The sequence below is a fragment of the Podarcis cretensis genome, assembly GCF_951804945.1.
Source record: "Podarcis cretensis genome assembly, chromosome: 7".
Lineage (NCBI taxonomy): Eukaryota > Metazoa > Chordata > Lepidosauria > Squamata > Lacertidae > Podarcis > Podarcis cretensis.
In genome coordinates, this window is record NC_137176.1 from 81,487,813 (window position 1) to 81,512,836 (window position 25,024).

The following is a 25,024-nucleotide window of genomic DNA, read 5'->3' on the forward strand; positions in this document are numbered from 1 at the left end:
AAACACTGACTGAACCAATGGTCTGGCTCTGTATAAGGCAGATTCCTCTGTTCCCTATTCTGGTAGGATGCTCATAAAGGCAAAGGGACCCCTGACCATTAGGTCCAGTCGTGGCCGACTCTGGGGTTGTGGCGCTCATCTTGCTTTATTGGCCGAGGGAGCCGGCGTACAGCTTCCGGGTCATGTAGCCATTATTACTAAGCCACTTCTGGCGAACCAGAGCAGCACACAGAAATGCCATTTACCTTCCCACCGGAGTGGTACCTATTTATCTACTTGCACTTTGACATGCTTTCAAACTGCTTGGTTGGCAGGAGCAGGGACCAAGCAATGGGAGCTCACCCCATTGCGGGGATTTGAAGTGCCGACCTTCTGATCGGCAAGCCCTAGGCTCAGTGGTTTAACCCACAGTGCCACCCGCGTCCCTTAAATCCACAACTAGACACCATCAATTGTGGTCTCTACGCCCCGCCCCACCCTGCCCCTCTTTGACAACTCTTGCCTGTCAGATATAGACCACATGTGCTTTATTATTATTATTTAGGGAAGCTTTTAATATTTGATGAATTACTGTATTTTAATATTAGAAGAAGAAGAAGAGTTTGGATTTGATATCCCGCCTTTCACTCCCTTTAAGGAGTCTCAAAGCGGCTAACATTCTCCTTTCCCTTCCTCCCCCACAACAAACACTCTGTGAGGTGAGTGGGGCTGAGAGACTTCAAAGAAGTGTGACTGGCCCAAGGTCACCCAGCAGCTGCATGTGGAGGAGCGGAGACGCGAACCCGGTTCCCCAGATTAGGAGACTACCGCTCTTAACCACTACATCACACTGGCTGCTGGAAGCCACCCAGAGTGGCTGGGGAAGCCCAGCCAGATGGGTGGGGTATAAATAATAAATTATAATTATTATTTAGACGGAGACCCTGCAAACTCCCCCTTTCCATACAGGTGTACTGGCTGGGGGTGGATTCTCATAGTCCGAAACATCTGCAGGGCATCTGGTTGGGAAAGGCTTTGTTCCACGCAGAGCCTCATTTTGCCATTCCATCCTTTGAAAGTGAAATGCTTCACATTGCATGCTTTCTGTTTTGCAATCAGAATAACCTTGTGAGGCCGGTCACTCTTGAATTCATGCATTCAAGGGTTGCCGATGAGTAACTGAGGCTGAGAGACAGCAACTTGCCCCCGCCCACCCGAGAACGTGGAGCGGAAGTAATACTGAACTTAGGTTGGCCGAGTTCAGCTTCTGCATTTGCATGGATTGCACAGTTGGCCTAGCAAAAATGTCATTCCTGGCTCCCTAAATCAAGAAAATCTTTAATAATAATAATAATAAATACAGTACCGGGGACTTCCTATCCTCTCTGGAGGATGATTTTCCTGGTTCCATAACGAAACGCAGACACGAGAGCGAGCTGATGGCGATCAGCAAAATGTCTCGGGATAATTTGTTGAGGGGTGGAGGGTGTGTTGGGTGTAATCTGAGGACAGCGGCCTCCTCTTGAGGAGTTACATAACTCGCTTTCCATTTTGGCCGCTCTCTCCCGGCGAGGAACAGTCCCATCTTCCCCTGAAACCCAGCGTGCCAGACCTCATCAATTACAGATGCATTGTTGCCCCTTGGGAATAATAAAACCCAATAGCGGAGCAAACGAGCCGATTTTGCTCTCTGGCAGAGACGCCTCTCCAGCCTCCTCTGCACTTTTCTCCGGTTCCTGACTTGAGTACCAAAACTGGGCCTGAAACTGGAATCTCATTCTTCCATCCCAGGAGCTTCCGTCTCCTTCAAACAGCCCCGGCTTATCGGCGTGCGTTTGGAACGCGGTGCCAGCTACATGGGTGTTTGGAGATTAAAAATAAATAGGAGACAATGGCACTTCCTCTTGGCTGCGATTTATCACTTAATAACAAGAGGGTTACTCATTTCCTCTGGAAAGTGTCTCTCAAAGTTTTGGAGAAGTGGTGCTGCTCCTGAGTTTCCCTCCCTGCTTCCTTATTTATTTATTTTTTTGTTATTATGATTCTTGCCTAAATCATGCCTCCTTTATTTGTTTGAATCGCTCTTTTCGTGTAGGGGAGTTGCTGGAGATCTCCTATCCTTAAACCATTCTCAGCTCAGACTTGTATCAGTGGCTACAGGCTCCCCTTATGTCATGGTAGCTGTTTTCAGTGCCCCCCCCCCACTTTCTGCAGTTACATAGGACTTGCTGCTATCTGATGTCAGGAAATATTTGATTAGGTGACTCATAGCTGTAGCTGGAACATCAGAGAGAGAGTTGTGTCAACCTGAGGCATCCCTGGCATGTTGATTGAACTTTCTCCCTTCTAAAAAAAACTGGATTGACTCCTCCCCCCGTGGAGGAATATCAGTGTCCTTTCCTTATCAGAAGCCCCAGAGAATCACGTTCCCCCCCCCCCCATTCTGTCATTCCCTGATAGGATTCTCTGCGAAGAGGCCAGACTTCATTGCCATGGGCCATGAAAGGAACCGTTTGTAGCTGAAAGCAGCAGCCCTTTTTATTTTCTTCCATTGCATATGCTCCTTAACACCAACATGGTTTTGTTTTTCTTTTTTTAAATCACATCATTCAGATGTACTCAGAGAACCTTTTGAAAGGAAAGAGACATTTGCAAAAGGGAGGTCAGGAATCTTCCCACCTGAGTTTCTAGGAATAATAGGGTGTGGGTGACTTTGCTCAGCAGGGGTAGTCAATATTGTGCCCTCCCAATGGTAGAATTGTTGAGTTCGAAGGGACCATAATAATAATAATAATAATAATAATAATAATAATAATAATATTTTATTTATACCCCGCCCTTCCTGGTTCAAGAACCGGGCTCAGGGTGGCGAACAACAAATTTAAAACACTTAATTATAAAAGCAGCATAAAATACAGTATGAAAACATGAATAACAATAAAATTCAAAAATAAAAAATCAATTTAGGGGAAATAAACATCAGATAATCCCCAGGGCTAGCTGGCTGAATTTGTCCTACTTGGGCCAGCGAGGAGGCCAGGGGAGAATTAGCTGTGGGGTCTCAGAGCAGGTAATCTTCATAAAAAGGGGAGGGGGAGGGAAGAGAAGAGAAATAAAAATCAGGCTGAATTCAAATTAAAGGCCAGGCGGAATAGTTCTGTCTTACAGGTCTGACGGAAGGAGGTTAAATCCTGAAGGGCCCTAGTCTCATGGGACAGAGCATTCCACCAGGTCGGAGCCATCACTGAAAAGGCCCTGGCCCTGGTGGAGGATAGTCTGACTTCCATAGAGCCCGGGACCTCTAAACTATAGTTATTCATGGACCTTAAGGTCCTCTGAGGGTCATCTAGTCCAGGCTTCCTCAAACTCAGCCCTCCAGATATTTTGAGACTACAATTCCCATCATCCTTGACCACCGGTCCTGCTAGCTAGGGATCATGGGAGTTGTGGGCCAGAAACATCTGGAGGGCCAAGTCTGAGGAAGCCTGATCTAGCCCAACCCCCTGCAGTGCAGAAATCTTTGGCCCAATGTGGGACTTGAACCTGTGACCTTGTGGTTAACAAGAGTCTTGTGCTCTCCCAACTGAGCTACTCCAGGTCTCATAATCCTAGAATTGTGGATTTGGAAGGGACCATGAGAGACACCTAATCTAACCTTTGCAATGCACAAATCTTTTGCCTAACACGGCACTCGAACTCATGACTCGTGCTCTACCAACTGAGCTATCCTAGCCGCATCATGTTGGACTGCAACGCTTCTCAGCTGCAGCCAGCATGGGCAATGGTTGAGCATCATGGGAGTTGCAGTCCAACAATATTGGACGGACCATTTAAGCCACTCCTCTGTTCTGCATCCTTTAGGGGAGATCAAAGTTCCGTTTGCAGCCGCAGGAAGAACTGAGTGCGAACCACGATCTTGAAAGCTGTCTTCTGTGGGAGCTCTGCAGTTCCTCCACGAGATGGTCAGTCACCGCGAGCAAGCTTCCGTGAAACACTCTTCATCTGTCTTCTCCTGCAAAGTGCACCCACCCAAGAATTTGGGCTACTCCTGGATGCTGTCTTAAGTTAATGTGGCACAATTTGCGCTGACTCCCTGGGGTGCTGTGGATCCGCCCCCCCCCCAGACTACCAGCACAGTGCTCACATGTGTTTGCTGTGTAGGTTGAGGAACACACTGGCAGAGAGTCCTTCCTGTGCATATGGGTGGGATATAAATAATAAAGTTATCAGTTTTTGTTACTATGCAGAAGGGCCCAGGTAGGGCTGGGAATGTTCCCGTGTCTGAAAACCCTGGTGCTGGTCACTTTAGACAGAACTGAACTAGATGAACTAATGGTCTGGTTCACTGAATTCCTATGTACATTTCAAAACTCACTGCACGCTCTTCCCAGCCTCTATGAAGGTGTGCCTTTGCTGACTTCCACTATGGTGGCAATTAAATTCTTTTATTGAGTCTTCAGATCTTGTGTAGTTTTGCTGGGTGAAGTCCCAAGTTCCTCCACATTCTGGATCCTCAGGTGGTGTTGCATTGAAATTGAACAGGAGGGGCTCATCCATCTCTAAATGACCATGCCCACCATCTAATTGTTCTCAGAATACCCCATGATCCTTCTGAGTGGCAGCATTGCTGTGGCTCTAGGAAATTTCTGGCTTGGACAACTTGATGATTTAAGTCCGCTGTTCCTTTCCCCGATGTTGCTATTGTTGCGGACTGTTTTCCTTTTTTAATTCGGCAATAAAACAGCCCTGTTTATCTGGCCTTTTGAAGCAACAGGATGCCTGCAGGGAAAAGCCAGTGTGTTGAAAAAACTGAGGCCAGAACACAGCTTGCTTCTCTCTCTCTCCTTCCTTTTTTTTATTTTTTGCACAATACTTAAATCACTTGCATAGCACTGACTTCTTATATTATGCAAGTATTGGTGAATATTTTTGTGAAATTGTACATCTATCATAGAACATAGAATTGTAGAATTGGAAGGGACAATAAGAGTCAATCTAGTCCAACCCCTTCCATGCAGGAATCTCAGCTAAAACATCCATGACAGTTGGCTGTGGTTGCTTTACAGAAGTTGCTGTGTTGTCAAATCCTTCCAAATTGTGGTTAATCCTACCTATAATAATAATATAATAATAATAATAGTTTATTATTTATACCCCAGCCACTCTGGGCAGCTTCCAACAAAATATTAAAATACCGTAATACAGCAAACATTAAAAGCTTCCCTAAAAAGGCCTGCCTTCAGATGTCTTCTAAAAGTCTGGTAGTTGTTGTTCTCTTTGACATCTGGTGGGAGGGTGTTCCACAGGGCAGGTGCCACCACCGAGAAGGCCCTCTGCCTGGTTCCCTGTAACTTGGCTTCTCGCAGGGAGGGAACCATCAGAAGGCCCTCAGCGCTGGACCTCAGTGTCCAGGTGGAATGATGGGGGTGGAGACGCTCCTTCAGATATACTGGCCCGAGGCCGTTTAGGGCTTTAAAGGTCAGCACCAACACTTTGAATTGTGCTCGGAAACGTTCTGGGAGCCAATGTAGGTCTTTCAAGACCTGTGTTATGTGGTCTCGGCGGCCGCTCCCAGTCACCAGTCTAGCTGCCGCGTTCTGGATTAATTGCGGTTTCCGGGTCACCTTCAAAGGTAGCCCCACGTAGAGCGCATTGCAGTAGTCCAAGTGGGAGATAACCAGAGCATGCACCACTCTGGCAAGGCAGTCTGCAGGCAAGTAGGGTCTCAGCCTGTGTACCAAATGGAGCTGGTAGACAGCTGCCCTGGACACAGAATTGACCTGTGCCTCCATGGACAGCTGTGAGTCCAGAATGATTCCCAGGCTTGCGCACCTGGTCCTTCAGGGGCGCAGGTACCCCATTCAGGACCAGGGAGTCCTCCACACCTGACCGCCTCCTGTCCCCCAAAAACAGTACTTCTGTCTTGTCAGGATTCAACCTATGCTCTATTGAGAAGACAAACAAACCTATCTTTCACCTGTGGTTCATGGAGCTGCCTTCTTTCAGCTAACCAGAATTGAGATGGGTCATGGCTTAGGTTTCTGCCGACCCACTAAACTGTGGTTAACCTGAAGCGGAAGTGTCATTCCCTCCTTTCAGCCAAAGCCTTGCTCTTGCAACCCTAAACCGTGGCTAGGTATGACAACCAGCGTGGCACAAATTGTATCTCCCGCTTCAATGGGGAGAGGAAGAAATTCCTGTTCCGGCAATCGAAAGTTTGGGAAGCGAATGTCTAGCCGTCAGGTTGAAGCTGATCGTTCTTCCTGCGGCAGCGGCAGGAGATCAGAGAAAAGGAATTAGCTTTGCTTGACGCAAAGGTAGCTGAGTCATAGGGCATCACCTCCTCCCAAAACCGAGGACCCACGGTGACAGGTGGATGCGCCGGAGGAGCTTAGCGCCTCGCCCCTGGCTACTTCTGTTCCATTTTCCTCCACCTGCTTATCTGTGCAGCGTGAGAAATTACACAGCGCCGGTGGTGCGTTCGCAGCAGCAGGGAAAGTGGCAAAGTACCTTTGCCAGTAAACACTTGACAAGCCTTGTGCGTCAGCCCTCGTGCTCTCTGCCCCGGTTTCTCAATAACAAGCAAGATGACCTAGCTCTGTCAGTATTTGTGTGAGGGGAGAGAGAGCTGTTGTCTGTTTTCTCCCCGTTCAAGATCAGTTTGCTACTCCTGCCTTCCCCCGGACCTGTAAATTTAGCCTCATGTTTTTTGGCTGCCGAGACCTTGTCGGTCTCGCTACAGCTGCGAATTGATTCCCGCCCGCTCTTGAGTCTTTTCCCTGCTTTCCTCCCTTTCTCCATCCCTTTAAGTCGCCTGTAATCGACTTTGGCTGATGTCCCGGAGCTGAGAGCTAGGCGCGCACACACACACACACACACACACACACAGACACAGACTGGAAAGGGCAACACGAGACTTTTAAACCATAAAGCTGAGTTCTGTCTGCGCTATGGTGGGAGGAGAAATTCAAATGGATTTATTATTTCTCTTTGCTCGGAGATTACAGGAAGTTTGCACACTCCTCTGCGACTTTTGTCTGGAAAATCTGGACAGCTGCTGCTGGTCAGTGTAGGCCGTACTTAAACTTGATGGGTACCAGCAGTCTGACTCAGTACAGTGGTACCTCAGGTTACATACGCTTCAGGTTACATACGCTTCAGGTTACACACTCTGCTAACCCAGAAATAGTGCTTCAGGTTAAGAACTTTGCTTCAGGATAAGAATAGAAATCGTGCTCTGGCGGCGCAGCAGCAGCACGAGGCCCCATTAGCTAAAGTGGTGCTTCAGGTTAAGAACAGTTTCAGGTTAAGAACAGACCTCCGGAACAAATTAAATATTTAACCTGAGGTACCACTGAATAAGGCAGCTTCCTATGTGCTCTGTTGCGTTTCTCCAAGACCCCTAAAAATCTGGAGGCTGCTTGCCTTTCCGTGTGGGAACGTAGAATAATAATAATAATAATAATAATAATAATAAATAACAACAACAACCCTTCCCACTTACTGGGTTGCTTCAGCCACTGTGGGAAGCTTCCAACATATATAAATTCACGGGACCCCCTCTCCTGGTATGCCCCGCAGAGGACCTTAAGGTCCATGAATAATCATAGTTTAGAGGTCCCGGGCCCTAAGGAAGTCAGTCTATCCTACACCAGGGCCAGGGCCTTTTCAGTGATGGCTCCGACCTGGTGGAATGTTCTGTCCCATGAGACCAGGGACCTGCAGGATTTAACTTCCTTCCACAGGGCCTGTAAGAGAGAGCTATTCTGCCTGGCTTTTGATTTGAACCTAGCCTGATCTTTTATTCCCCTTCCTTCCCTCCCACTCCCCTTTTTATGAAGATTACCTGCTCTGGGATCCCACAGCTAATTCTCCCCCGATCTCCTCGCTGGCCCAAATAGGACTAATTTAGCCAGCTAGCCCTGGTGATCATCTAATGTTTATTGGATGGATTTCCCCCCTAAATTGATTTTTGAATTCTGAATTTATTGTTATTCACATTTTATACTGTATTTTATGCTGTTTTGTTGCATCAGTTAAGTGTTTTAAATTTGTTATTAGCCGTCCTGAGCCTGGTTTTCTGAACCAGGAAGGGCGGCGTATAAATGAAAAATTATTATTACTATTATTAAGACATAATAAAAAATTAGCACGTTAAAAGGCTTCCCTATATTCTTCCTAGCCCAGGATGGTCCATTTTTGACTGGTGGCTGGATTCCTAGGGAGACAAGCAGAGGGTCTCTCCATCCTTTCACCTGGATGAGCTCAGGGTTAGAGCAGCTGGTTTGCATCAAGAAGGATCCAGGTGCCACCCTGGGCATCTCCTCAGGTAGGGATGGGGACAACCTGCCTGAAGCCCTGGAGAGATGCTCTGTCAGTCAGTACGGACATTTCTGGACTAGTTGGACTCTGCATAAAGCAGCTGTTTCTCTACCTACAAGGGCCTGTTGCAGCTCACTTCCTTTCAAGGGAACCAGTGCCATGTGATGGTTATGGTGGTGGGCTGGGACTTGGAGGTCTGGGGTTCAAATCTCCCAGTCAGCCATGGAATTGTAGAGTTGGAAGGGACTAGCAGGGTCATCTAGTCCAACCCCCACAATGTAGGAATCTCACTGGGTGTCCTTGAGCCAATCGCTGTCTCCTAGCCTATCCTACTTCGCAGGGTTGTTGTAAGGAGAAAATGGGGAGTGGGAAAGAGGCAGAATGCAAAATAGCTAGCTAGGTAGATGATAGACAGACCATTCTGCCTCACATGTTGCTTGGGAATGATTTTCTCTCTTGTGTAGTAAACTCCATGCTCTGAGTTTCAGATCCTTGGTTGTCATATTTTTCTGCTTTTTTTAGTGGGGCGGAGGCTGTGTGGCCTAGTGGTTAGAGTGTCGGCCTAGGACAGGGGTCAGCAAACTTTTTCAGCAGGGGGCCGGTCCACTGTCCATCAGACCTTGTGGGGGGGCAGACTATATTTTTTTTTGGGGGGGGGTGAACGAATTCTTATGCCCCAAAAATAACCCAGAGATGCATTTTAAATAAAAGGACACATTCTACTCATGTAAAAACACGCTGATTCACGGAACGTCCACAGGCCGGATTTAGAAGGCGATTGGGCTGGATCTGGCCCGCAGGCCTTAGTTTGCCTACTCATGGCCTAGGACCTGGGAGACCAGGGTTCAAATCGCCGCTTGGCCACTTGATTTGACCCCAGGACAGTCATTTACTCTCAGCCTAACCTACCTTGGAAGGTTGTTTTGAGGGTAATATGGAGGGGGGGCAGAGAATTGTGGAAAGCACCTTGAGCTCCTTGGAAGAGGAAAGTTGGATTGCAAATGTGAAAAAAAAGAATGACAGATATGTACCAAAGTGCGATTGCTTTGTACTTCTGAGTAGCCGGGAAAAGCTGTAACCACATCGGAATTCAGGTCCTCTTTTTAAATGACTCCCCCTCAGACATTTCCATTCATTTTGTGCTGGGCTCATCTCCCTAGCTCATTTCAGGGCTGTGGTTCGTGGAGAGAAATAACCTCATTGTTTTGATACCTCCCTGAGTGGGGTGAATCAGCAAAGTAGAGAAAAATCTTGCTATGGCTCTCTCCCCTCTCTCTGTGTAACCACGAAGCAATAATACAGCAACTTGCTTTTTAAAATTGCAATGAAACACGGCTGAAAGTTAGCATGTGTCATGTCCCTGGAGAGACGGGAGAGGGGCTGTTCTGCTTCTAGAGTTACTAAGCACTTACGGTAAAAAAATCTCATCATCCTGAATCCCTTCCAAAGCTCCAAACTCTCTCTTTTTTCCCTGTGGGGAACTGGCAAACCGGCTGTTGTTGCTGCTGCTGCTGTGTCACTCAGATTTCTTCCCCTTTCGCCACGCCGTTTGGGAAATGTGGTCTCTCAAGGAAATGCAGTGTGTTGTCTTAGTGCAAATAGCAAGAGATTGCTCTTATGTAATCCTGCCTTTCATTTGGTTCCAGCCTGCTTGGCGAAGAGGAAAAACATTGCGATGTGATCTGATGAAGTCGTAGTCCACAAAAGGGTGTGCTGCAGGGCAGTGTTGTTAATAATAATAATAATAATAATAATAACAAACCCCGCCCATCTGGCTGGGTTTCCCCAGCCACTCTGGGCAGCTTCCAGCATATATAACAACATAACAAAGCCTCAAACATTAAAAACCTTCTGATACAGAGCAGCCTTCAGATATCTTCTAAAAGTCAGGTAGTTCTTTATTTCCTTGACATCTGATGGAAGGGTGTTCCACAGGGTGGGCGTCACCACCGAAAAGGTCCTCTGCCTGGTTGTCTGTAACCTCGCAATGAGGGAACCTCCAGAAGGCCCTCGGAGCTGGACCTCAGTTTCTGGGATGAACAATGGGGGTGGAAGATGCTCCTTCAGATTTACTGGGCCAAGGCAGAGGGCCTTCTTGGTAGTGGCACCCGCCCTGTGGAATGCCCTCCCACCAGATGTCAAAGAGAACAACAACTACCAGACTTTTAGAAGACATCTGAAGGCAGCCCTCTTTAGGGAAGCTTTTAATGTTTAACAAACCACTGTATTTTAATACTTTGCTGGAAGCCGCCCAGAGTGGCTGGTGTTGGCAAAGGTAGGCTGGTTACCCACCTTTAATTTAGATTAATTGTTTAATTAAGAAATTAGTTAATTGAGTTAATTAATTAATTAAGGGATTTTTAAAAGGGTCAGTTGATCACCTGCCTCTTGCACTGCTAGCTGTCTCAGCTCTGGAAGCATATAGAAGCCTCTTGCAATTCGGCAGCCATCCAGAAAGGATATGTCCTCTCCCTGTTATATCTCAGACTCTGGCCAGAAATAGAACGTGAGCTATTGTTAATATAAGGGGTCAGTGAGTCTCATGGCGAGCCTTAAAATAGATATTTGCCAAAGATTCTTCAGAAGGAGAAGGGGGCAGGGTGGAATCCTGAATCTAGACCCTTTATTTTGACAGTACACAGCATCAGATTCAGCCGCTTGCATTTCCAGATAAACGTGCAGTCCCAGTCATTTCTGTCAAGGCTGTACTTGGAAAAAAACCTCCCCACGAGGGAGTAAGTGTGTTGCATCTCTTTGATTGTAATAGGCTGCAGAAGCATCACCTCAGTTATCATAGAATTGTAGAGTTGGAAAGGACCGCGATCTACTCTAACCCCCTGCCCAACGTGGGCTCAAACCCACGACCCCACGGTTATAGAGTCTCACACTCTACCCACTGGGCTACCCCAGCATTAATTCCAGTTGTTCCCTTAAGTGGGAAGAGATCTCTCCCTTTCCACATTTTGTCTTTGGAATAAATACAATAAATTGGCATCTGTACTAAATATTGGCCTGGTGAACGAGTTATTAGCTTACTTGCCCAGAGAGAGAGACTGTAGCTCAGAGCGTCTATCTTGCATATCGAAGGCCGGCAGGTTCGATCCCCGGCAATTCCAGGTGGGGCTGGGAGAAACCCCTGCCCAGAACCCTGGAGGGCTGCTGCCAGTCAGTGCAGGGCTGAGCTAGATGGACCCAATGCTCCAGCTCTGCATAAGGCATCATCTTCCTAGGTTCTTATGCAGGGCTAGGGACTTGTGCATTATGTGCTTACACAACTGTGCTGTGCCCATCTGGCTAGGGTCTGGGAAGCAGCCACAGAAGTAAGAAATGGACGATGTGTTGGTGTGACAAAAGGTGTGTAGGTTCAGTCACTGGAGGGTACCGGCTTGGGTTTGTTTCACACGTCTCAAATAATTGTTGGGATCCCATTGGGCCTCCATGTCTTTTCATTTGCAGCTGTTCTGGGGCGAAATGACAGCAGGACAGCTTGGATTTCGTGCCTTGAAAGTCCCCAGTTTCCCACAAAGCTGAGACCAGCTTGGAGTATATTAGATGGTCGGCGGCAAATCTCTCTTTACGCCTTCCAGGAATTGATGGTTGCCTTGACTTAAAAGACTCTTGATATGCTGCTGGCGTGTGTGTGTGTGTGTGTGTGTGTGTGTGTGTGTATTTTAAACAAACAACCACATTTTCCATCCTTCTGGTAGGTCAGATCTGCATCTGCCACAATTTCATTTTTCTCTCCATCTTATTTGCATGATGAGTCTGGCAGCATTTCAGGCCCTCCTCTATAAAGAGACATTTGGCTCTTTTTCTTGAAGCTGGGCAGCCCCTGTGGCTGGAAACTACCAATGGGGGAAGCCCCCCCAGATTTTTCTCGTCCTGCAAGAGCCTCTGACCAGTTCTGCAAGCCGTAAAAATAAATCCAGCTTGCATGCATTTTGTTTTTGTTTTTGTTTAGAGACATCACCTTGCCAACAAAGGTTCGTATAGTTAAAGCTATGCTTTTCCCAGTAGTGATGTATGGAAGTGAGAGCTGGACCATAAAGAAGGCTGATCGCCGAAGAATTGATGTTTTTTAATTCTGGTGCTGGAGGAGACTCTTGAGAGTCCCATGGACTGCAAGAAGATCAAACCTCTCCATTCTGAAGGAAATCAGCCCTGAGTGCTCACTGGAAGGACAGATCCTGAAGCTGAGGCTCCAATACTTTGGCCACTTCATGAGAAGAGAAGACTCCCTGGAAAAGACCCTGATGTTGGGAAAGACAAGGAGAAGGGGACGACAGAGGACAAGATGGTTGGATAGTGTTCTCAAAGCTACCAGCATGACTTTGACCAAACTGTGGGAAGCAGTGGAAGACAGGAGTGCCTGGTGTGCTCTGGTCCATGAAGAGTTGGACACGACTAAACGACTAAACAACAACAGAATGATTCTGACATATCCACATTTCCTGGGGATGCAGTCCCCACTTGGTTTCCTCTTTAAATTGTGCCTCTTCACCACTTCACCAAGGCTCACTCACTGGTAGTTGCAGACCTGAAGATATTGCGATGGGATGTGGGCATTGGTATGTCAGTCTTTAATGAGAGGGGCAATTGAAAACCCTGAGCTTCTGATTTCTACAACCAAAGTTTATCAAGCTGCAGAGCAAACTTCCATCCACCGCAGCGGTAAATTCTAAACCTATTTGATTTAACAAGTTACCTCTTGCAAGAACTTATATTCAGCTCTAGAGGCCCATGTTTAACCAAAAGGAAAACCAGCACAACCATTCAGCGATTGCTTTGTTTTTAAAATGGAATCAGACTTGACGACTGCTCGTAAATCCTGGGAGGTTTAATTCTCTCGTTTTTCAGCAGTAGTAACTTGCATTAAAGACCAATGTTTACTTAAAAACATGAGGCTGAGGCTACAGTCATAACACACACGCAGATGCTGAAAGCTGGTGCGTTTCTGTGTGTTATGATACAGCACAGTTGCTACGCCACCGGCTTGAAGGATTACTACTGCTGATGGGCTGGTCCTCTGCCTGACCTCCAAGCCTCCAAATGGGGTGTTTCTTGTGGCAGGGATAGGGGTGAATACTTTGGACCCCCAAAGTCAGCCTTCAGCATTCCATCTGTGCTTGGACTACAACTCCTATCAACCCTGATGATTGACTGATTTGGCTGGGGATTATGGGAGTCGTGGTGAGCATTTGAAAATTCGCCAGGCCCATTGTGCAGTTGGCTATCGGCCCTTTGCAACCACCGTTCGAAATTAGCCAGCTGCTAGGGGCATTTTGCACCTGGCTTTCAGCTATTTGCGACCAAGCTGGGGATGCCTAGGTGTCAGGATGGACCCTAACATCTCTACCATCTGGAGATGCATGCCTGGAGATCCTTGGATCTCGAATGTTTTCACACACTAGCAATGCATCCTATATATGCAGACTTTCTCTGGATAAAGTGATTTTTCTTCTTTTAAGTTCTCAAAGTTCTTATCTTAGCACCGGGTTGTCATCTGAACTAGCCAGATGTTAACTGAGAATCACAGTCAGTCCACCATTTGAAAAGAGCCAGGGCTTTTTTGGCTGTGGCTCCAATCTGGTGGAACGCTCTGTCACAAGAGACTAGGGCCCTGCGGGACTTGACATCTTTCCGAATGGCCTGCAAGACAGAGCTGTTCCACCAGGCCTTTGGCCAAGGCACAGTCTGACCCCATCCTTTGGTAATCCTCACAGAACTCTAGCCCAATGGTTGCCATTAATTTGATTTTGAATTGATTTTAGAATGAATTGATTTTAGAATGCTGTGTTACTTTTATTGTTGCTAGCCGCTCTGAGCCCGGCTTCGGCTGGGGAGGGAGGGAGGGAGGGATATAAATAAATTATTATTATTATTATTATTATTATTTATTATTATTGACACGAGAGCCATCTTGCCCCCAAATGGCAACTAGATACAGTGGAACCTCGGAAGTCGAACGTAATCAGTTCTGGAAGAATGTTCGACTTGCAAAATATTCGAATTCCGAGGTGTGGCTTCCGATTGGCTGACAGCTAGGCCTTTTGCAGATCGGAAGTCGCGTCGGACGTTCGGGTTCCAAGGAATGTTCGAAAACTGGGTCTTCAATGTTCGGGAGCTGAAACATTTGGGAATGGAGCCGTTCGAGAACTGAGGTTACACTGTACAGTCATACCTCAGGTTAAAGTAGCTTCGGGTTAAGCATTTTCAAGTTGCGCTCCGCTGCGACCCGGAAGTAACGGAACGCGTGACTTCCGGGTTTCGCTGTATTGCGCATGCGCAGACACTCAAAATGACATGTGCAGACACGGCGAATTGTGACATGCGTAGACGCAGGTTGCATTCGTTTCAGGATGCGAACGGGGCTCCGGAACGGATCCCGTTCACATCCAGAGGTACCACCGTATTCTGTTTTGGCAACTGCAACCATGGTTTAAGGAGCCATTTGGAGCCTAGCTTATAACTCTGAGTTTCTAACACTGGTTGTGGCAACTGCAACCTTTGTTTACGATGCCGTTTGGTGTCTAACTTATACACCTGAGTTTCTAACCCTGCAAATATCCCTAGACTCTCTAGAAGGATGCATTCTTCCTAGATAGCAATGAGAACGACACAGGTGCTGCTGAAAGAGCTGTTGGCCGTTGTTGCAGCGATATGCCTGCTATTTTGGGCAGCGCTCAAGCTGTTCTTTGCTGATGCTGCCGGCCTTTTTCGAGGAGCCTGCTGGGCTGTTGGAGCCCCAGCAGCTCAACAGCTCAGCTAAATGGGTCAGTGGCCCTGGGCACCTTGTTAGTTGCTTGACTCGGCAGCGGGGCTGTTTGTTTGCCTCCTCTGCAATGGGCTTATTCAAATGCCTTTGCTGCTGAGGTGGTTCTCTGTAGCAAGGCACACACCATAGGCCCTGAATGATGGAGAGGCAGCCTCTGGCGCTGTTCTCCATTCCATTTGTGCAGGCTATGCCAGTCGCCGGCGTTGGCATGCCTTGGCAGAGGTGTTTCCACCCTCCCCCTGAATTGGCCCATGATGCCATCTGCACAATTAAACCAGTGAAGGCGGTGAAAGTCCTGTGTGAGTGCCTGGAGGCGGTTGGAGGATGGATGGGCAGTTAACAGATTGAGGTTGAATCCTGACAAGACAGAAGTACAGTGGTACCTTGGGTTAAGAACCTAATTCGTTCTGGAGGTCCGTTCTTAACCTGAAACTGTTCTTAACCTGAAGCACCACTTTAGCTAATAGGGCCTCCTGCTGCCGCCATGCCACCAGAGCATGATTTCTGTTCTTATCCTGAAGCAAAGTTCTTAACCTGAGGTAGTATTTCTAGGTTAGCGGAGTCTGTAACCTGAAGCGTATGTAACCTGAAGCGTATGTGTCAGGGGCTCAGGAGCAGAGGCACAGGGGAGAGAGGAAATGGAGAGCGAAGGGGAAGAATCTGAGGGCAGCGTAGGGGAGTATGAAAGTGGCCCGAGAGATTCCATGAGCTTCTCCAGCGAATCAGAAGATTCCCAGAGGGGGGCGCCGATGGCCAGGGCAAGGGGGGTCCCAGGGGGGACACACCAGAAGCAAGGGGCCAGCGGGGACTCCCAAAGCAGCAGCGAGAGATCAGGACCAGCTCCTCCACCAGAGCGTAGCGGGGGGGAAGAGTCCCATGTATCAGGACCAGCTTCTCCTCCAGCAGGGAGAGAAGATGAATCAGGGCTGGCCACGCCTCCATTGCAGAGTGAGGGAACGGAGGGGAGGTCAGGTCCAGCTAGCCTCTCCGAAGGGGGAAGCAGTGACAGGAGCAGTGTAACGGTCAGAAGGAAGGTTGCCGGCTGGGCGCGCGCGCCAAGTTCGAATGTACAGGCGCGCGGGACAGCAGAAGACCCGAATTGGGAACCAGGTCCTAAAGCCCACCGGAGGTGGGGGGAAGACTCAGGGGACTCAGCGTCAGAAGAGTCTAGAAAGGGCAAGACCCCAGTGGACAGGCGGACCCAGAGGAGGAAAGAGCAAAGGAAGAGGTGGAGCAAGGCTAGAGTCTTAAACTGGTGTCTGGGGGGAGGAGATTCAGACGGAGCTTCAGCGGTCTAGAGTTTAAGACGTAGAGCTGCGCGCCACGGCTTTGAAATCGAAACTGCACTTCAATAAAGACTTTTATATATAACAACGGACTGGCGTTGGTCCTTTGTGAGCTGGGACCTTGGGCAGCTCTGACAGTATGTAACCCGAGGTACCACTGTACTGTTTTGGGGGGACAGGGGGTGGGTGTGTGGGACTCCCTGGTCCTAAATGGGGTAACTGTGCCCCTGAAGGACCAGGTGCGCAGCCTGGGAGTCATTCTGGACTCACAGCTGTCCATGGAGGCGCAGGTCAATTCTGTGTCCAGGGCGGCTGTTTACCAGCTCCATCTGGTATGCAGGCTGAGACCCTACCTGTCCGTAGACTGTCTCGCCAGAGTGGTGCATGCTCTAGATATCTCCCACTTGGACTACTGCAATGCGCTTTACATGGGGCCACCTTTGAAGGTGACCCGGAAACTGCAATTAATCCAGAATGTGGCAGCTAGACTGGTGACAGGGAGTGGCCACTGGGACCACATAACACCGGTCCTGAGAGATCTGCATTGGCTCCCAGTGCGTTTCCGAGCACAATTCAAAGTGTTGGTGCTGACCTTTAAAGCCCTAAATGGCCTCGGTCCAGTATACCTGAAGGAGAGTCTCCACCCCCATCATTCTGCCCAGACACTGAGGTCCAGGGCCGAGGGCCTTTTGGTGGTTCCCTCTTTGCGAGAAGTGAGGTTACAGAGAACCAGACAGAGAGCCTTCTCAGTAGTGGTGCCCACCCTGTGGAACGCCCTCCTATCAGATGTCAAGGAAATAAGCAGCTATCTTATTTTTAAAAGACATCTGAAGGCAGCCCTGTTTAGGGAAGTTTTTAATATTTAATGCTGTATTGTTTTTAACACTTGATTGGGAGCCGCCCAGAGTGGCTGGGGAGGCTCAGCCAGATGGGCGGGGTATAAATAATAAATTATTATTAATATATAAATTAATTAAAGCAGGGGATTTCCACTGGCAGCTCCATGCTGGGCTAACCCAGCCTATGCTTGAGCAAGAGAAATCACTTTGTGTAATTGGGTCATGTGGCGGCATGTGATATTTGGAAGATATTAGGCTTGGCTCTTGCCCGTCTTTCTTCTCTTGGAGTGCTTGCGATGCCAGCATGCATCTGGGGACTTCCGGCTTCAAGAACCCTTGCAACTAGATCCTTATAGGTGCTGAGCCATGCTTGCAAAAACCGGATCAGGCCAACAGTTCCAGCAGCGGCCAGCCAGGTGCCACTGGGATTCAAGCAAGCAGCAGAAGGAAACAGCTCTTCCTTGACATCTGCTGTTGGCAAACTGGTGTCTACAGGTATTGAAAGACAGCGTTGCATAGTGGTTGGAGTGCCAAACTAGGTAAAAAAGGTAAAGGACACCTGGACGATCAAGTCTAGTCAAAGGCAACTTTGGGGTTGCGATACTCATCTTGCTTTCAGGCCGAGGGAGCCGGCGTTTGTCCACAGACAGCTTTCCAGGTCATGTGGCCAGCATGACTAAACCGCTTCTGGTGCAACAGAACACTGTGACAGAAACCAGAGCAGCGCATGGAAATGCTGTTTATCTTCCCACTGCAGTGGTACCTATTAATCTACTCGCACTGGTGTGCTTTCAAACTGCTAAGTTGGCAGGAGCTGGGACCGAGCAACGGGAGCTCACTCCATTGTGGGGAATCGGACTGCCAACCTTCTGATTGGCAAGCCCAAGAGGCTCAATGGTTTAGACTACAGTGCCACCCGTGTCCCATAAGTGCCGAACTAGAACCTGGGAGGCCAGGGTTTGAATCCTCATTAAGCCATGAAGACTGCAGAAACTTTAAGTCAGACTTTCTCAACCTGTGGGTCCCCAGATGTTGTTGAACTACAACTCCCATCACTCCGAGCTAGCAAGGCCAGACCTCAGGGATGATGGGAGTTGTAGTCCAACAACATCTGGGGACCCACAGGTTGAGAACCGCTGAAGAGGGACCTCTTCAGGAAGGCGGAACTTCTAACAAGCCTTACTCTAAGGCTGGCTGCTGCTGAAGCAACATCGGAGCTCTGATGGGATCCAGCCTGAATCCTGTGCAAATTCCTTGCCTCCAATGAGCTCAGTGCTTGCATCATAGCATTTTTTGGCCCTCTAGATATTGCTGGGCTGCAACTCTCATGGAATCATAGAGTTGGAAGGGTCCCAAGGGTCATCTAGTCCAACCCCCTTGCAGTGCAAATACCTCAACTAGATCATACATGACAGATGGCCATCCAACCACTGCTTGAAAACCTCCAAGGAAGGAGAGACCACACTTTTCAAGGGAGAGCGTTCCACTGTCAAACTGTCTTACTGCTAGACGTTTAGTCAAAATGTCCCTTCTTGTCACTTGAAGCCATGGGTTGGAGTCCATTCCTTCCAGATCAGGAGAAAACAAGTTTGTTCCCTCTTCCATGGGATGACCCTTGAGATGTTTGAAGATGGCTATCATGTCTCCCTTTGGTCTTCTCTTTTCCAGGCTAAACATACCTAGCTCCTTCAACCATTCCTCATCAGGCTTGGTTTCCAGACCCTTGGTCGCCCTCCTCTTTGCACGTTCCAGCTTGATGATACATTCCTTAAATTGCAGCATCATCACTTGGAAATTTTGTAGGGAGTTTTAAGTTGTAATTTCATGCGATGAAACTTCGGGTGGTATCCTGGCATATGGTTCTTGGTGTTTCTAATTCTTCGCTTGCTTCTGGAGCACAGATAAAATGAACATGCTTAGTTGGATCTCTATGCCACAAACTGATTTTTGTTTTCCAGGAAAAAAACAATCAACTCCGAATTTTCTGGGAAACTCCAGATCAGGAGAAAACAAGCTTGTTCCCTTTTCCGTGTGACAGCTTTGAGATATTTGAAGAAGGCTATCATATCTCCTCTCAGTCTCCTCTTTTCCAGGTTAAACGTACCCAGCTCCTTCAACCGTTCCTCATAGGGCTTGGTTTCCAGACCCTTTGTTGCCCCTTAACCTGCTTCGAGTACAGTGGTACCTCGGGTTAAGAACTTAATTCGTTCTGGAGGTCTGTTCTTAAGCGGAAACTGTTCTTAACCTGAAGCACCGCTTTAGCTAATGGGGCCTCTTGCTGCTGCAGTGCCGCCGCTGCACGATTTCTGTTCTCATCCTGAAGCAAAGTTCTTAACCCGAGGTAATATTTCTGGGTTAGTGGAGTCTGTAACCTGAAGCGTCTGTAACCTGAAGCGTATTTAACCCAAAGTACCACTTTACTTTCTAGCCCTTGGACCAGAGTGTTTGATAGAACGGGACAGAGAGAGAGGGAAAGAGAAACAGTTTGTGGTAGACCAGGGGTCAGCAACCTTTTTCAGCTGTGGGCCGGTCCACCGTCCCTCAGAGCATGTGGTGGGCTGGAATATATTTTGGGTGGAAAAATGAATGAATTCCTATGCTCCACAAATAACCCAGAGATGCATTTTAAATAAAAGCACACATTCTACTCATGTAAAAACACGCTGATTCCCAGACCATCGGCCAGATTGAGAAGGTGATTGGGCCGCATCCAGCCCACGGGCCTTAGGTTGCCTACCCCTGTGCTAGACCGACCCCAGACTACGGAAGCATTGCAGGAAACGTATTTGCAATGGGTTTTGCTCCACGAGTAAAACGGAATCAAAAGGAACACCTCTCTTGTTCCCGAGCAACTAACCGGGACTCTGCTAAGAAGGCTGATCATGGAGGTCTCTGGATAATAAATCACCTACTGACGTCTGGAGTGCTTTGAACTTCCTTGCTCGAATCTCTGCCTTGGGTCCCTTTCACTATAATGGCCTTCTTGTGCACCTGTGCCGCCTTTTGTGACGGGCGATTGCTGGGATTCTAAAGTGTGAATTGCTTTATTTATTTACGGGGGCTTTTGCAGAACCGGCGGCCTGCGTTTGGAACCAGATCTGACGCAGTGAAATAAAAGACGCCGAACGGCAGATCGGCAGATGCAGAGATGAATGCCAAGTATGTGTGTAGGGAAAACACAACAGAATTCCCTTTCTTTCTTTCTTTCTTTCTTTCTTTCTTTCAAGTAGGCATTTCATTTTGGCAGCACTCTCTGAACTGTTGGGCGAATAGGGGCTCCTTCTTGCCACTCTTTCTCTCTCCTCGGAGTAGAAAATGAGAAGGTTCTTCTTTTCCATGTCTTCTTTTAGGGTCGTTATTCAGTTTTGTTTCATTTTACAAAGGTGCCGAGTGCCAGACCCAAGTAGAGCCCATCAGGACTCTATATGCTCTGCACCAAACTCGCTGTGAAACCCTCTGCTAAGAAGAACCTCGGCATATCAAGAACCTTGGCATATACTCACCCTTTTTTATGTAGTGCATCCTCTATTTCCAAGTCGCGGCAGAAGGAATGAGTCTACAGGTTCGGTGTACCTATCCCCGTAGCACCGCAGTGCTTAGTGAGTGTGCTCTCTGGAATCGCCGAAGTACTTTCGTAATTGCTGCCCTTAAGAACTAGAAACTTGGGTTTCTATTTTCTTCTTGTTGTTCCCTGGGATTGTGGATCGTAGAATCATAGAATTGTAGAGTTGGAAGGGACCCAGGGGTCATCCAGTCCAACCCGCTACAATGCCGGAATCTCAGCTAAAGCATCCATGACAGATGGCCATCCAGCCTCTGCTTAAAAACCTCCAAGGAAGGAGAGTCCACAGACTCTGGTGGGAGACTGTTCCACTGTCAAACAACCCTTACCGCCCGAAAGTTATTCCTGATGTTTAGTCGGAATCTCCTTTTTTGTAACTTGAAGTCATGGGTTCGAGTCCTACCCTCCAGAGCAAGGGAAAACAAGCTTGCTCCATCTTCTAGGTGGCAGCCCTTGAGATATTTGAAGGTGGCTGTCATATCTCCTCTCAGTCTCCTCTTTTTCCAGGCGAAACATACCCATCTCCTTCAACTGTTCCTCTTCTTGGTCTCTCTCCTCTGCACAAAATGGAAGGTGCTTGGGCGGCTGAGGAAAATAACATCCCTTTGTCTAGTTGTCTCCCACCTCTCTTGCCTGGCCCATGTCTCCTGCCGGGGAAAACCGTCTATCAAAAACTTCACTCCCCACAACACTTACTCACTATGGGCCCTACTAAAGCAAACAGTCTAATTGGTCAACGTCTAAAAGATATCAAGCATGATTCGCTGGCCCCATATCTGCACAAACTTATAATCCCAAAATACAGACATGCTTTTATACTTGCAAGACTGGATGTTTTGCCCTCTGCGGTACTTGAGGGTCGATTCCAGAAGATCCCGCCTGAGAAACATCTTTGCCCCTGTGGAGACGGTAGCACCGAAACAGCGGCACACGTCCTCCTGTCCTGTACTCTCTACAAAGACCTGAGGGACCCCACTCGTACTAACCATCCCAGGGCGCTCAACCACTGCCACAATGTCCTTTCTTCTATCAGATCAAAATGAGCAGATAACAGCAGGGGCAATCAGAATAAGGGCCACTATCTGACTGCTGATTCAGGACTTTAAATTGTGCTCTTATATCAAATTTCCTTTTCTGTGTATACTGTAATGTTTTACTGTTGCTATAAAGGTAAAGGTAAAGGGACCCCTGACCATTAGGTCCAGTCGTGGACGACTCTGAGGTTGCGGCGCTCATCTCGCTTTATTGGCCGAGGGAGCCAGAGCAAAGCTTCCAGGTCATGTGGCCAGCATGACTAAGCCGCTTCTGGCGAGCCAGAGCAGCGCACGGAAACGCCGTTTACCTTCCCGCCGGAGTGGTACCTATTTATCTACTTGCACTTTGACGTGCTTTCAAACTGTTGCGAATAAAGATTTATCTCTTTCTCTCCTGCCGGGAATGAGGCAGGAAAACTCAGGATGTTACAGAGGAGAGAGAGGGAGCGAAAACTGTCTGTGGGAACGCTGTTCAGTCAGTGGCAGCCTGCGTTATCCACACGATCTCATCCCAAACTTGGTTCTGGCTTTTCTGTGACCTGGGAGGGATGTCTTTCAGACCAGAGGCCACATTCCGGTCCACGCAGGTTTCCGGGGGCCACATGCCAGTGGCGGATGGGGCTAGGGTTGAAGCAATGACTGTCATTTTTACTTTTTGCAAGCTTCTGTGCAGGCTCACACAGCCCTCTCTGCCCTCTAAGCTGGCAAACAAGAGCTGAAGGGCAGGCGGAATTGTTTGAGGTGAGGCCTGTGGTTTGTAGAGAAAGAGAGTGTGGCCTCTGGAGGGTTCTGAAAGCCACATAAGAAGACTTGGAGGGCCACACGTAAAACGGCTCACCTCTCTTTCTCAGGTACACCTGGGCTGTTCTTACCGTCTTTGGGACCCCTCTTCCGACCCAGGCCTCCAGCCAATCCTTTTCTCATATCAATGTGCTGCCAACGATGCTTTGGCCACCAGACCACCTGTTGATCATTTCCAGGGTGGGGAGGGGTGGTGGTGTGGGAACTGTGCAAGATGCTTGTATGGAAAGCCACGCAGAAATGATTTCTAGCCAAATTAACCAGAAAGGCTCCTGAATGAGCAGGCCAGCGGCATGCTAGCTACTCCCAGTCGCTGTGGCGAGTGACAACGGGTTTGTAGCATTCATCTGGTGAAAGCAATTAAAGCAATAGTTCTGTGGGGTCCCCAGATGTTGTTGGACTACAACTCCCATCATCCCTAGCAAGCAAGGCCAGAGCTCAGGGATGGTGGGAGTTGTAGTCCAACAACATCTGGGGACCCACAGGTTGAGAACCGCCGAATTGAAGTTTGTTCCTGCTTTGTGGTTGCTGCAAACACTTAACCTGTTCTTCGAGCATCTGAGCTCCCTTCACCCCTTGCCCTCAAAATTTATATCGGGTGGGGAGTCTGTGGCCCTCTGGATGTTTCGAACTACTACTCCCATCGGGCGCAGCCTGCACGGATGATGGGAGTTGTAGTCCAGCAGAATCCAGAAGACCACACGTCGCTCTGATCTGCATGTTTTTATACCGGTGTGGCCCAGACCATAGCTATGCCTTCTCCTGAGATTATCCCGCAAAATAAGACCTAGATCAGGAAACAAGTAACCATTTTTAAGCTGTTTGTCCCTGTCTCTTCCGGTGAAGGAACTGAGGACCACAGGGCCAGAGGCGAAAGGAGACAGAGTCACAAATGTGAATCTCACCATTTATGCAGTAGGGCGGTTTCATCACACACACACACACACACACACACACACACACATCTGAGATCTGGCCTGGAGGGGGAATAAGCCTTGTGCTGTTAATAACCTTGCGTAATAATTGCCGGCTCCTTTTGTAATCATCGGCCGGGGGGAGGGGGTGGGCAGGTTCAGTGCCAGCTGAAGAAGGAGGCAGCCAGCCCAGCTTGCTTGGAAGAGACCCACGGGCGAGGATTCTTGCTCAAAGAGGCTGGCAAAGAAAGCGATCGGATATCAAAGAGGAAGGGATACAATGCCCCTCTCTGCACGAGGCAAGGGGAGTTAGAAGGAACCGTGAGGTGGAAGAAAACACATTGAGGTGCAGCTGCTCCAAGTGGCCAGTGGTTTTCTTTTCCAGCCGAGCGAGCCAGCCGTGAGATTGTGCAATGCGAATGTTCCTTTTTACATGTATTTCTCTCCCTGTGCTTGGGGAAAAGCCATGATGACAACTTGGAAGTTTGGGGATTTTATGCTATACTTCTGAAACAGGTGGAAACATGGGACGGCGTACTACAAGAAATCACCTGCGTTGGAGAAGGAGCCAGCAATCTTGGGCATTTCCAGGTGTCAGGCTGTGGAAGACACTTGTCTGAAAATCCCAACCAGCCTCTCTCAACCTCCGGATCCTAGATGCTGTTGGACTACAACTCCCATCATTCCTAACCAGCATGGTCAGTGGTTAGAGATTATGGGAGTTGTGGTTCAAGGACATCTGGGGACCCAAGGTTGAGGAAGTTTGGTGTAGACCATTGGTCTTCAAATGATGTGTCATGATGCACTGCTACAAAACGTGGAGAACTAATAATAATAATAATAATTAAAAAAAAAAAATTATACCCTGTCCACTCTGGGCAGCTCCCAAAAGAATTAAAAGCACAATAAAACATCAAACATTAAAAACATACCTATACAGGGTTGCCTTCAGATGTCTTCTAAAAGTCAGATGGTTCTTTTTTCCCTCGACATCTGGTGGGAGGGCGTTCCACAGGGCAGGAGCCACCACTGAGAAGGCCCTCTGCCTGGTTCCCTGTAACCTCACTTCTCGCAGTGAGGGAACAACCAGAAATCCCTCGGATCTGGACCTCAGTGTCTGGGCTGAACGATAGGGGTGGAGACGCTCCTTCAGGTATACTGGGCCAAGGCCATTTAGGGATTTAAAGATCAGCACCAACATTTTGAATTGTGCTCGGAAATATACTGGGAGCCAATGTAAGTCTTTCAGGACCGGTGTTATATGGTCTCGGTGACTCTCCAGATGTTTGCCGAACTACAACTCCCATCATCTCTGCCCATTGGCCATACTGATGGGATTTGTGGTCCCACAACATCTGGAGGTCCAAAGGTTCCCCACATCTGAGCAACTGAGCTGTAGCCTGATCTTAGGTAGGTTAGGACAGCAAGACTGCTACCAAAGAAGTAGATGTGGGGAAATTAAAAGAAATAAAGGATCGCCACATGTGTTTGGGTTGAAGGTGAGTTGTGGGA

General features: G+C 48.3%; 1 long non-coding RNA gene across 1 annotated transcript in view; it reads left to right on the plus strand.

The window, feature by feature from the left end:
* The window catches only part of LOC307220593, a 78,340-nt gene extending 58,662 nt beyond the window's left edge, over positions 1-19,678 (plus strand). The window contains exon 3 of the long non-coding RNA XR_013840963.1: positions 17,558-19,678. This is a non-coding gene — a long non-coding RNA (uncharacterized lncRNA). The remainder of the gene's footprint in view (positions 1-17,557) is intronic.
* The last annotated feature ends 5,346 nt before the right edge of the window (positions 19,679-25,024 follow it).